We start from the raw sequence: 8,765 nt of genomic DNA on the forward strand, positions 1-8,765 counted from the left end.
CAATGGAAGAGCAATTAGGGATGAAGTGCTGGTAGAAGAACACCATGCCCAAATAGGATTTGATCCTCCTTACTGAGGGTGTACATCCGTCATCTTCCATGAGATCAGACTTCGACATAGTGGATATGACTTCCAACTTTGCGGGATCCACAGCTACTCCGCCGCCATCTATGATATGACCCAGAAACTTGACAGACGATCGCATCAGGTGACACTTCTTAGGACTCAACTTGAGGTTGTTGTCTCGCAGGCGCTGGAAGACGACCTCCAGTCTCTGTAGGGCCTCCTCTTCAGTTGATGCGAAAACAAGCAAGTCATCCAAATAACATAATAAGCTGCTGAAGTTCATGTCCCCAAATATACTCAGCATCATGCGCATAAATGAGGCAGGACTATTGCACAGTCCTGTTCCTGTTATACTCATGCAAGCCTAGCGGTGTGGTGAAGGCTGTGTATTTTTTGTCCTCTTCAGCCATGGGGACATTGTAGAAGCCGGACGTTAAGTCCATCGTGCTGAAGAAGGTGTTCCCTCCCAAGGCAGCCAAGCAGTCTGACTGATGTGGAAGAGGATGGGCGTCCTTGAGTGTTCTCGCATTCAACCACCGGAAATCGGTGCAGATCCTCAAGTTTCCGTCCTTCTTCCATACCATCACCAGTGGTGAGGCATACTCACTCACAGATTTCCGAATGATCCCTTGCTCCTCCATGTCTGTCAAGACTTGACGTAGTTTCTGGTAGTGAGCAGGGGGTACTCTCCGGTAAGGAAGGCGGAATGGGCGATCATCGGTAAGTCGAATGTGGTGGACAAAGCCCTTCGTCTCGCCGCAGTCCATTTCATGCTTGGAGAAGACATCGTTGTAACACTCGAGCAGTTGGACTAACTTCTCCTTCCCTGTGTGGCTAGTATGACAAGGTTGTATGTCAAGTTTGTCAAGGCCAACATCTCGCAGCCTCTGTTCGAGATCTGAAGGACTGGTTGGTGTATGGTGCTTGCCTGGGACAGCCTTGTCAATCTGACTAGAGCCTTGGAGGAGCTCAAAATCTTCTACAGCTAAGCAGGGGGACACATCTGCCAGTTTACAGTTCCTCTTCAGCGTAACTGGTCTATCAGACAGATTGGTGACCTTCATGGGGACCCACCTATCACCCCACAGAGGTGTCACGATCCGGCCAACCATGATGTTACGTGGCATGGACTTGGATGAGGTCGGCTCAACTATCACAGTGCTTCCCGGTGACATGGAAGTATCGTTAGGTAGCTTACCCCAAACGAGGTGTTCTTGCATTGCTAGGAGAGTGACTGACTGCTTCAGCTTGACTGTGCCAATTTTGTCTGGTAGCTCCTCACCCCTCCAACGGGATGTGTTCGCCATGAGGTCCAAGAACTGTTCACACTCTGGGGATGAGGAAAGACTGCAAACGGAGATAAGCCGCCAGTAATCATCACTGTTCTTCAACTTGCGCATGAGAAACTTGATCACATTTGTGCCAATGATGAGATCATCTCGCTGGCCTGGCACCACAAGAACTGGAACGATGCAGCTCTCCCCATACACCTTCAGTTCCACTTCGTACATGCACTTCGGTTTAGTGAGTTTTCCTCCACACCCAACTAAAACCACTTCCTGAGTCATCGGTCTTGGTTCTGACAATACTTTTTCACTCAGCATCTTTTCCACTGCTTCTTCACTGAAAGTACAGGCCATGGAACCTGAATCAAGCATTCTCTGCATCTGGAACATATTATTCACATTGACTGGAGCATAGAATAGCTCATCATATGGCTCAACTCTATGCGTGTTCTGTGCTATTATCGTCACACCAGCCGGTGCTGCACCGCACAACTTCACATAACACTGTTCATATTCACTGTCACTTCCGAGGGTTTGTTTGTCCTCACCCACACGTCCCCTCTCCAAATGCGGGCCAGTCAGTTTAAAGGCTGCTGCTCTCGAGGTGAATGTGCGGCCTGGTCCTCCCGTCCGGGAGTGTAACTCTGACAGTCTTTCTTGATATGACCAGGCTTAAAACAAGACAAGCACAGGCGCTCCCGCCAGCAGTGTGCTAGAGTGGAGTGTTCCATAGACTTGCATACCTTGCAGTGTTTTCTCTGGTCAGACGGGTGCTGCCTATACATTGGCTGGTTGTTTTGAGCCATCGGCTGGCTGTTCTGAGCCATCGCCTGGCTGTTCTGAGCTAGTGTGCGGTCAAGCAGGCCAATCAAAGTCTTTAGGCAATTACCATCAAACTGAGGAGCAGATGTGACATTCGCTTCAGCCTGGACAGGGGGCAACACTGGAAGGCTAGGCATAGACACCTCTTCAGACACAGGTGTTTGAACATGAGCTGCCACATGTCTTGCTGCGCTGGGGCGGTTTGGTCTGGTGTTCAGCTGTTCTCTCATTTCGATTTGATAACGGTCAACATGCTCTTGTATTTCACCAGCTGTCCACTTCTCTGGCGCTTTGAACCGCAACACTGCAGCCAGGGAGGGATCTGGACAATACTTGACAAACATCATGGTTACTTCTCGACGGGGATCATCAATATGTCTCCCATGTCTGCTCAAGCCCTCCTCAGCTGCATCAACAGCTTTGTTAAGGCGGATCCAGTACTCGACAGGGTCCTCTCCTGCTACAGGCACAGTGCTGTAGAAGTCTGCAAGGGGCATACTCGAACATGACACACCACCAAAATGCCGTTTCAAAATGTCAGTTATAACTTTTGGGTTCTCGTGAGGCTTCAATAACGGATTGCTACGGAGCGTTATCTTCACAATGTCTCTGGCTTTGCCCATTAATCTAGTCAACATCTCCTGTTGCTGCTCACCCAGCTGTATGCTCCTCTTCCTCAAGTACGTGTCCATGAGCTCCTCCCACTCATGCACTGAGAGCTTGTCAGACCCATCTCCTCTGTACACAGGAGGCTCTCTCACATCGGACTGCATGACTAACTTCACACCAGTCAGGTTAAGTGTGGAGTCAACGCGCGACTGGCCTGCACCCGAGTTCTGAACCCGTGCTTGACTGCCTTCATTCGCTTGACTCTCTTCCTTTAACTGAGCTGATATAGACTGTCCCACTTGCTGGGCGATGTGTGCGATGAGATCCCTCAAAGCTGGGTCACTCCTGTCTGGGATGGCCGAAAGTGAAAAGGTAGGTCTGTCGGTAAGGGATGGGTGGCTAGGTAGACGGGTGGAGGTGAGAACTGGGGAACCTCCATTGTCTGGAACAATAACTGGGCGGGTGTAGCTGGGCGCTGGCGACATCATGTCGCCTGGACTTGCAACTGAAGAATTAAACAGCTGTGCCCCCCTCCCAAAAGAGTTAAACAGCGGTGCACCCCTCCCCAAACCAGCAACTGGAGAGTTAAATAATTCCAAACCAGGAAGTTGTGCCCCCCTCCCAAAACCAGAAACATTTTGAACAGCTTTCCCCATTACATTGAATTTTTTGTTTCAAAAACATATAGTTAATGTCAACAAAAACAGTTAATACTGATTCACAATAAACAATGGACTTTTTTTTCAATGTCTTTTTCTTTCACTTGACACACATTTGTTCAAAAAGAACACAATGTCCTTATAACCGTGACAAAGCCACTTCAATATAACCTTCATAAGGGAACCTCTTTTTTGTTGTTGTTTTGACCTCCGACAACCTCCGGTGACCAAGCTGGTGTTGATCCACGATGTCATCCGGGTCACGGCACCAATGTAGCCGGTCTGGGCCTACTTCTCAGCAGACCCTTGCTACGACTCTGCGTTGTGTTGTGCGTGTTTGATGGACAAGGAGATTCAATTGTTGTCTTTAACCGAAACTGTGGCGTATTTATTCCTCTGCATGAAATAAACACAATAATGCAGCAGCATTAATACAGATGGACGTCTGCAACACACCAGTCTCAGTCTGCCATCAAACAACTGAGAGACTAGTACTTATAAAACAATAAAATAAACACATAGTACAAAACACAATAGACCAAAAACATGGGAGCAACAAACATACCTGCATGAAATAAAGACAATAATGCAGCAGCATTAATAAAGATGGACGTCTGCAACACACCAGTCTGTGGTGGGGAAAAGACGCCATTAAACATGCTGCCGGTGCTGTGTGTGAGTCCTCACAAGTGCCGCCAAACAGTACACTTAACTAAAAGTTTGCTAAAACACTCAAACTTCTGCAAAACAACTACACAGCAACACATTAGCACCATGGAATGATATTATAACCTTGTTTCACAGTTTCAGATTATATAAACACTGTAAACATCATTTAGAACAGAAATCTACAAAGAGCACATGACAAACTCTCCTCACCTCAGTCTGCCATCAAACAACTGAGTGAGAGAGGGTGCAACGCAGGTAGATGACGTCACTGCCGAAAGTGAAGACTTCAAAATAAAAGCATTAGCTCCCAAAACGGTCTTTTGTAGTAAACATACCAAAATAAAAGTGACAATAAATAATATTGGAACAATAAAATAAAACGTGAGGGATTATTGGTGGAATGCATTCCTGTATATTTATATACCTGCTACACTTGCAGGAGATGGGCTGGCGCACGAAGACGTGCCGTACCATACAGAAGTAGGCTACGTGGCTGAGTAAGAGCAAAGTCCTCAAACGATTTTTTGAGCTTAGGGAAGACATTGCTCTTTTCATGCAGAGTAAAGGAAAACCCTTGTCTGAACTGTCAGTTCCAAACTGGCTGTGTGACTTTTGAAGAAACACACTCCTCAATGTCAGTTTCGGTAATTTATTGACAAGGATGACGACACCCTGAAACAGAGTAATGCAGCAAGATAAGCTGACAAAGTATTACATCCATGCAATTTAATCAACACAAATATATACCACGAAACAGAGTATAGTAGTATAACAGTATAATATATATATAGTATAATATATAGTATAATATAATAGTGGAAACAGTCTTACATGAATGAGTGGTCGAACGTCTCAACTCGAGGCGGAGTGAATGAACAATGTTTGAACTAAAATGGCCGCTCGGCACTCCCGGGTCAGAGCACGGCATAACCGGGCAGCGACAGCAGGGACACTGCCCTCTAGTGGCCGGCGATAAAATCTTCATCCCCCCCAGACCGGAAAGCTATGGGCGGGAATAAGTTAACGGTCTAGAACCCGTATCCAGCTGCCAGACTCGGGCTCGTAACGTGCAGGCGGCCTCCTCACGCGGCCCGGCCGAATCGGCTGGGGCAGCGTCGGCGGCGACTGCGGCACCGGGAGCGGTGCACCCAGGAAGGCACCCGTAGGAACAGTGAGGTCAGAGGACGCCTCATCAGCAGGCGTCGGAGTCGCGGGGCCCGACAGCCAGCCGCTGAGCAATCCCCTGGGGCGTCGCCCAGCCCGGGTGGATAGGTGGGGGCTGATGACCCAGGGCAGCGGGCGGCGGCGACGGCGCAGTCAACTGCTCACGAGCGCAGGGTGTGGCCGGCGTGTAGGCACGGAGGAACCGCCGGTTGCGCAGTGTCAGACGTCCCGAACCGTCAACCCTGACCCGATACTGGTCGTGGCCCGGCGACTCCACCACGATCCCTGACCTGTCCCATTTGTGGGGGCTCGGGCCTTGCTGGTTCTGGAGGAATACCCTTTCGCCGAGTGCCAATGGGCGGAGCGGTCTCGAGTGAGTCCCCAGAGACTCGGTGGTACGGGACATACGGGTCCGAAGGGCGTCCTCCTTCGCCGCCCATGCCTCACGCCATAGCAGGCAGATATGCGGGTTCGAGAACTTCTCGAGGCGGTTCACGAAGGAAAGCGAGCCACGAAGGGGGCGGCCGAAGATGATCTGAACCGCAACCTCCGCCTTCCCATTCGACTGCGGAAAGCTAACGGAAGACACACGGTGTTTGACGTGCCATAAGCGGAGGAAGTCCTCAGTGTGGCTCGCCTTGAATTCCGGACCACCGTCGCTCGAGAGCTCCTCCGGTACGCCGAAGGTGGCGAAGAACGACCGGAGGTGTTGGACCAGGCCAGCTGAGCCCGCCAGGGCAGTACCCGCCGTAGAGCTCAGGACGTCTACCCAGCCCGAGAGCCGATCCCCGACAACTAGGTAGTGACGGCCCCCATAGTCGAAGAAGTCAGCAAACACCGCCTCGAAGGGCGTGGACGGGGGTGAGGACGGCCGGGGGGGTGTAGCCGCCTGTGACGGAGCATTGCGGTTGCAGTCTGCACACCCGTCCCTGGTGGCCTGAATGTCCCAAAGATTTTCACCAACGGCTTATGGTCGGTGACCACGACGAGGTTGTCGGACCCCTGCGTGAAGTACCGCGTCTGTTCCAGGCCCCAGGCCACAGCTAGGGCCTCTCCCTCGACGGCCGCATAGCGCTGCTCCGCAGGGGACAGGAAACGCGAACCCGCGAGGGTGATCCTCCACCCTCCTGGACAGCAGTCCGGTATGCCCGAGGCACTGTGACAATGTTGCTGGAGCAGGAAGTAGCCAATGCCACGCATGGACCAGTCAGGGCGGAGGCAGGTACGCTTCTGCATGTCGTAGATCTCCACGCCCTCGCGGATGGCCTCCATTATGGCTTGCTTGGACGTCTGGAAGGCCTCCTCCAGAACGGGGGACCATAGGAACACACAGCGTGGGCTGAGGAACGGCTTAAATGGAGCCATCGTGTCACGCAACTGGGCATAGTTAGCCACCTGGTTGACAAGGCCGAACCAACTCCTGATGTCCGTCGTGGAGCCTGGGGTGGGGGAGTCCCGGATGGCGTCCAAGTATTTTGGGAGCGGTTCGATGGTAGATTCCGACACCCTGAAGCCAGCGAAGTCGACGCACCTCTCCGCGAACTGAAGCTTGTCCGGATTCAACACAATGCCCGACCGGCCGACACGCGTCAGGAAGTCGCTCCAGGTCGGTGTCATAGTGGATGGTGTCATCCACACAACGTTCCTTGCGTTCATAGTCCGAGAGGACGGCGTCAAACCGACGGTTGTAGCCATCCCCTGACGACAGGAAACCCTGTGGTGCCCTGGTGTAGCGCCAACGGCCGAAGGGCGTGATGAAGGTAGTGAGGTGGCGATCCGACTTATGCAGGGGAACACTGTGGTAGCCGTTCCAGGCGTCCGTGACGGTCTTCCAGGTGCCCTTCGGGACGCGGCGTGCGAGGTTGAACGGGGACTCAGTGGCGAAGGTCTCACGTTGGCAGAACTTGTTGAGGGGGGAGAGGTCCACGGTCCTGCGGGGGGAACCGTCGTGCTTCCGAGTGACTACCATACGATGGCACCACGCCACCGGCTCGCCGTATGGCACGCGTTCAATGACCCCAAGGGCTTCGTCCCGCAGGAGGTCATCGTGAACCCTCCGCTGCCAGTGTAGAGGCACCGTAGCCGCGGTGTGGCATGCTTTAGGCGTAGCTGCGGGGTCCACGTGCATCTCGATAGTTGGCCCCTCCATGCATGGTAGTGCCCGATGGGGGCAAGTATTGAATGTCGACGAGGCATATCTCCCGAGTAGCCAACCTTTCATCCGGTTATTGTTCGCTGGCGTACAAGGGAACGGCAGTACTGCGGGGCGCGCCAGGGGGACAGTGCGCTGAGGACATGAGCACTGGGCGTCCCGGGGGTCACTTGGCCCCACGCAGCCGCCGTTGGTTGACCTCGTCGCATTGATGGACAGGGGCTGGACTGGCGTGTCAGCCGTGTCAGGGCTACGCCTGTCCTTGGGCCCCCCTGCAACGTCGTCCGACGGGAAGTTAATGGGCAAGAGGCCGAGGTTGAGCAACGACTCGTAGGAGAGGTACATGGCCCGGACTGAGCTGCTCACGTATACCATGGAACGGCAGGATGTAGTACGCCCCCCGCTGCAGGTCGTCGAGAGCCTAGCGAAGAACGCTCCCTCGATGGCTATAGGGGAGCGGTTGGCGGCCGACAGGCTGAGGCTGACCGGTCGCAGGTCGTCCCGCGCGAAACCGCAGGCCAGGAACTCCTCCAGAGACCAAAGGTCCGACTGCGCGCCAGTGTCCGCGACGGCGGATATTCGAGCTCCGTCGGCCGAGCCCCGGTTGCTGGTGCCATCCCTCAGCCTGACTGGCATGTCCATCGAGATGGTGATTAATGCCCGGGGGTGGTCTCTCAGCCTGGCTCGCCTCCATTCGCCCTTGGAGAAGATGTGGTGCTCGAGTCTGATAGGTGCAGGCCTGTCGACACAGCCGTGCGACGTAAGGGCGCGGTGTCGGCGAAGGCTCCCGCGACATCGGCCAGGGCAGGCTCCAGCTTGCACCGACAAGACCTGGGATACCAGCTCCGACCCCATGGCGGCCTGTTGACTGTCGGATGACGGCTGTTGACGCCTCTGTCGTCGGCGGGCCCTGTAGCAGCCGATGCACACCTGGTGAGGCTTAGGATTCCACCCGCGAGAACCCTCCGTGAAGACGTTAAAGACGCTCTTACATTCCGGGCACGAGGCACGTTTAGCCCCGTCCGCAGGGCTCGGGGCGGGGCTCGCCTGTGGAGTCGTCTTCAGGCGCCGGAATGACGACATGGCTGATAGGGAGGACCACGGGAGAGCGTTACGGGCCATCTCTTTGTTCTCGACGAGTGCGATCACCTCGTTAACTGGCTTGACCAGGACGTCAGTTGTCCCCAGCGTCTCGCGGCGTATGTCCGAGTCATAGATGCCATTGAGCAGCACATCGCGGATAATGTGGTCGGTATAGTCCACGTCCTTACCACACTCGCATACCGCATTATATGCGCATGTCTCTGCTTTACCCCGCACTCTGGCAGCAAATGCGCG

The sequence above is a fragment of the Eleginops maclovinus genome, chromosome 11 (assembly GCF_036324505.1).
Source record: "Eleginops maclovinus isolate JMC-PN-2008 ecotype Puerto Natales chromosome 11, JC_Emac_rtc_rv5, whole genome shotgun sequence".
Lineage (NCBI taxonomy): Eukaryota > Metazoa > Chordata > Actinopteri > Perciformes > Eleginopidae > Eleginops > Eleginops maclovinus.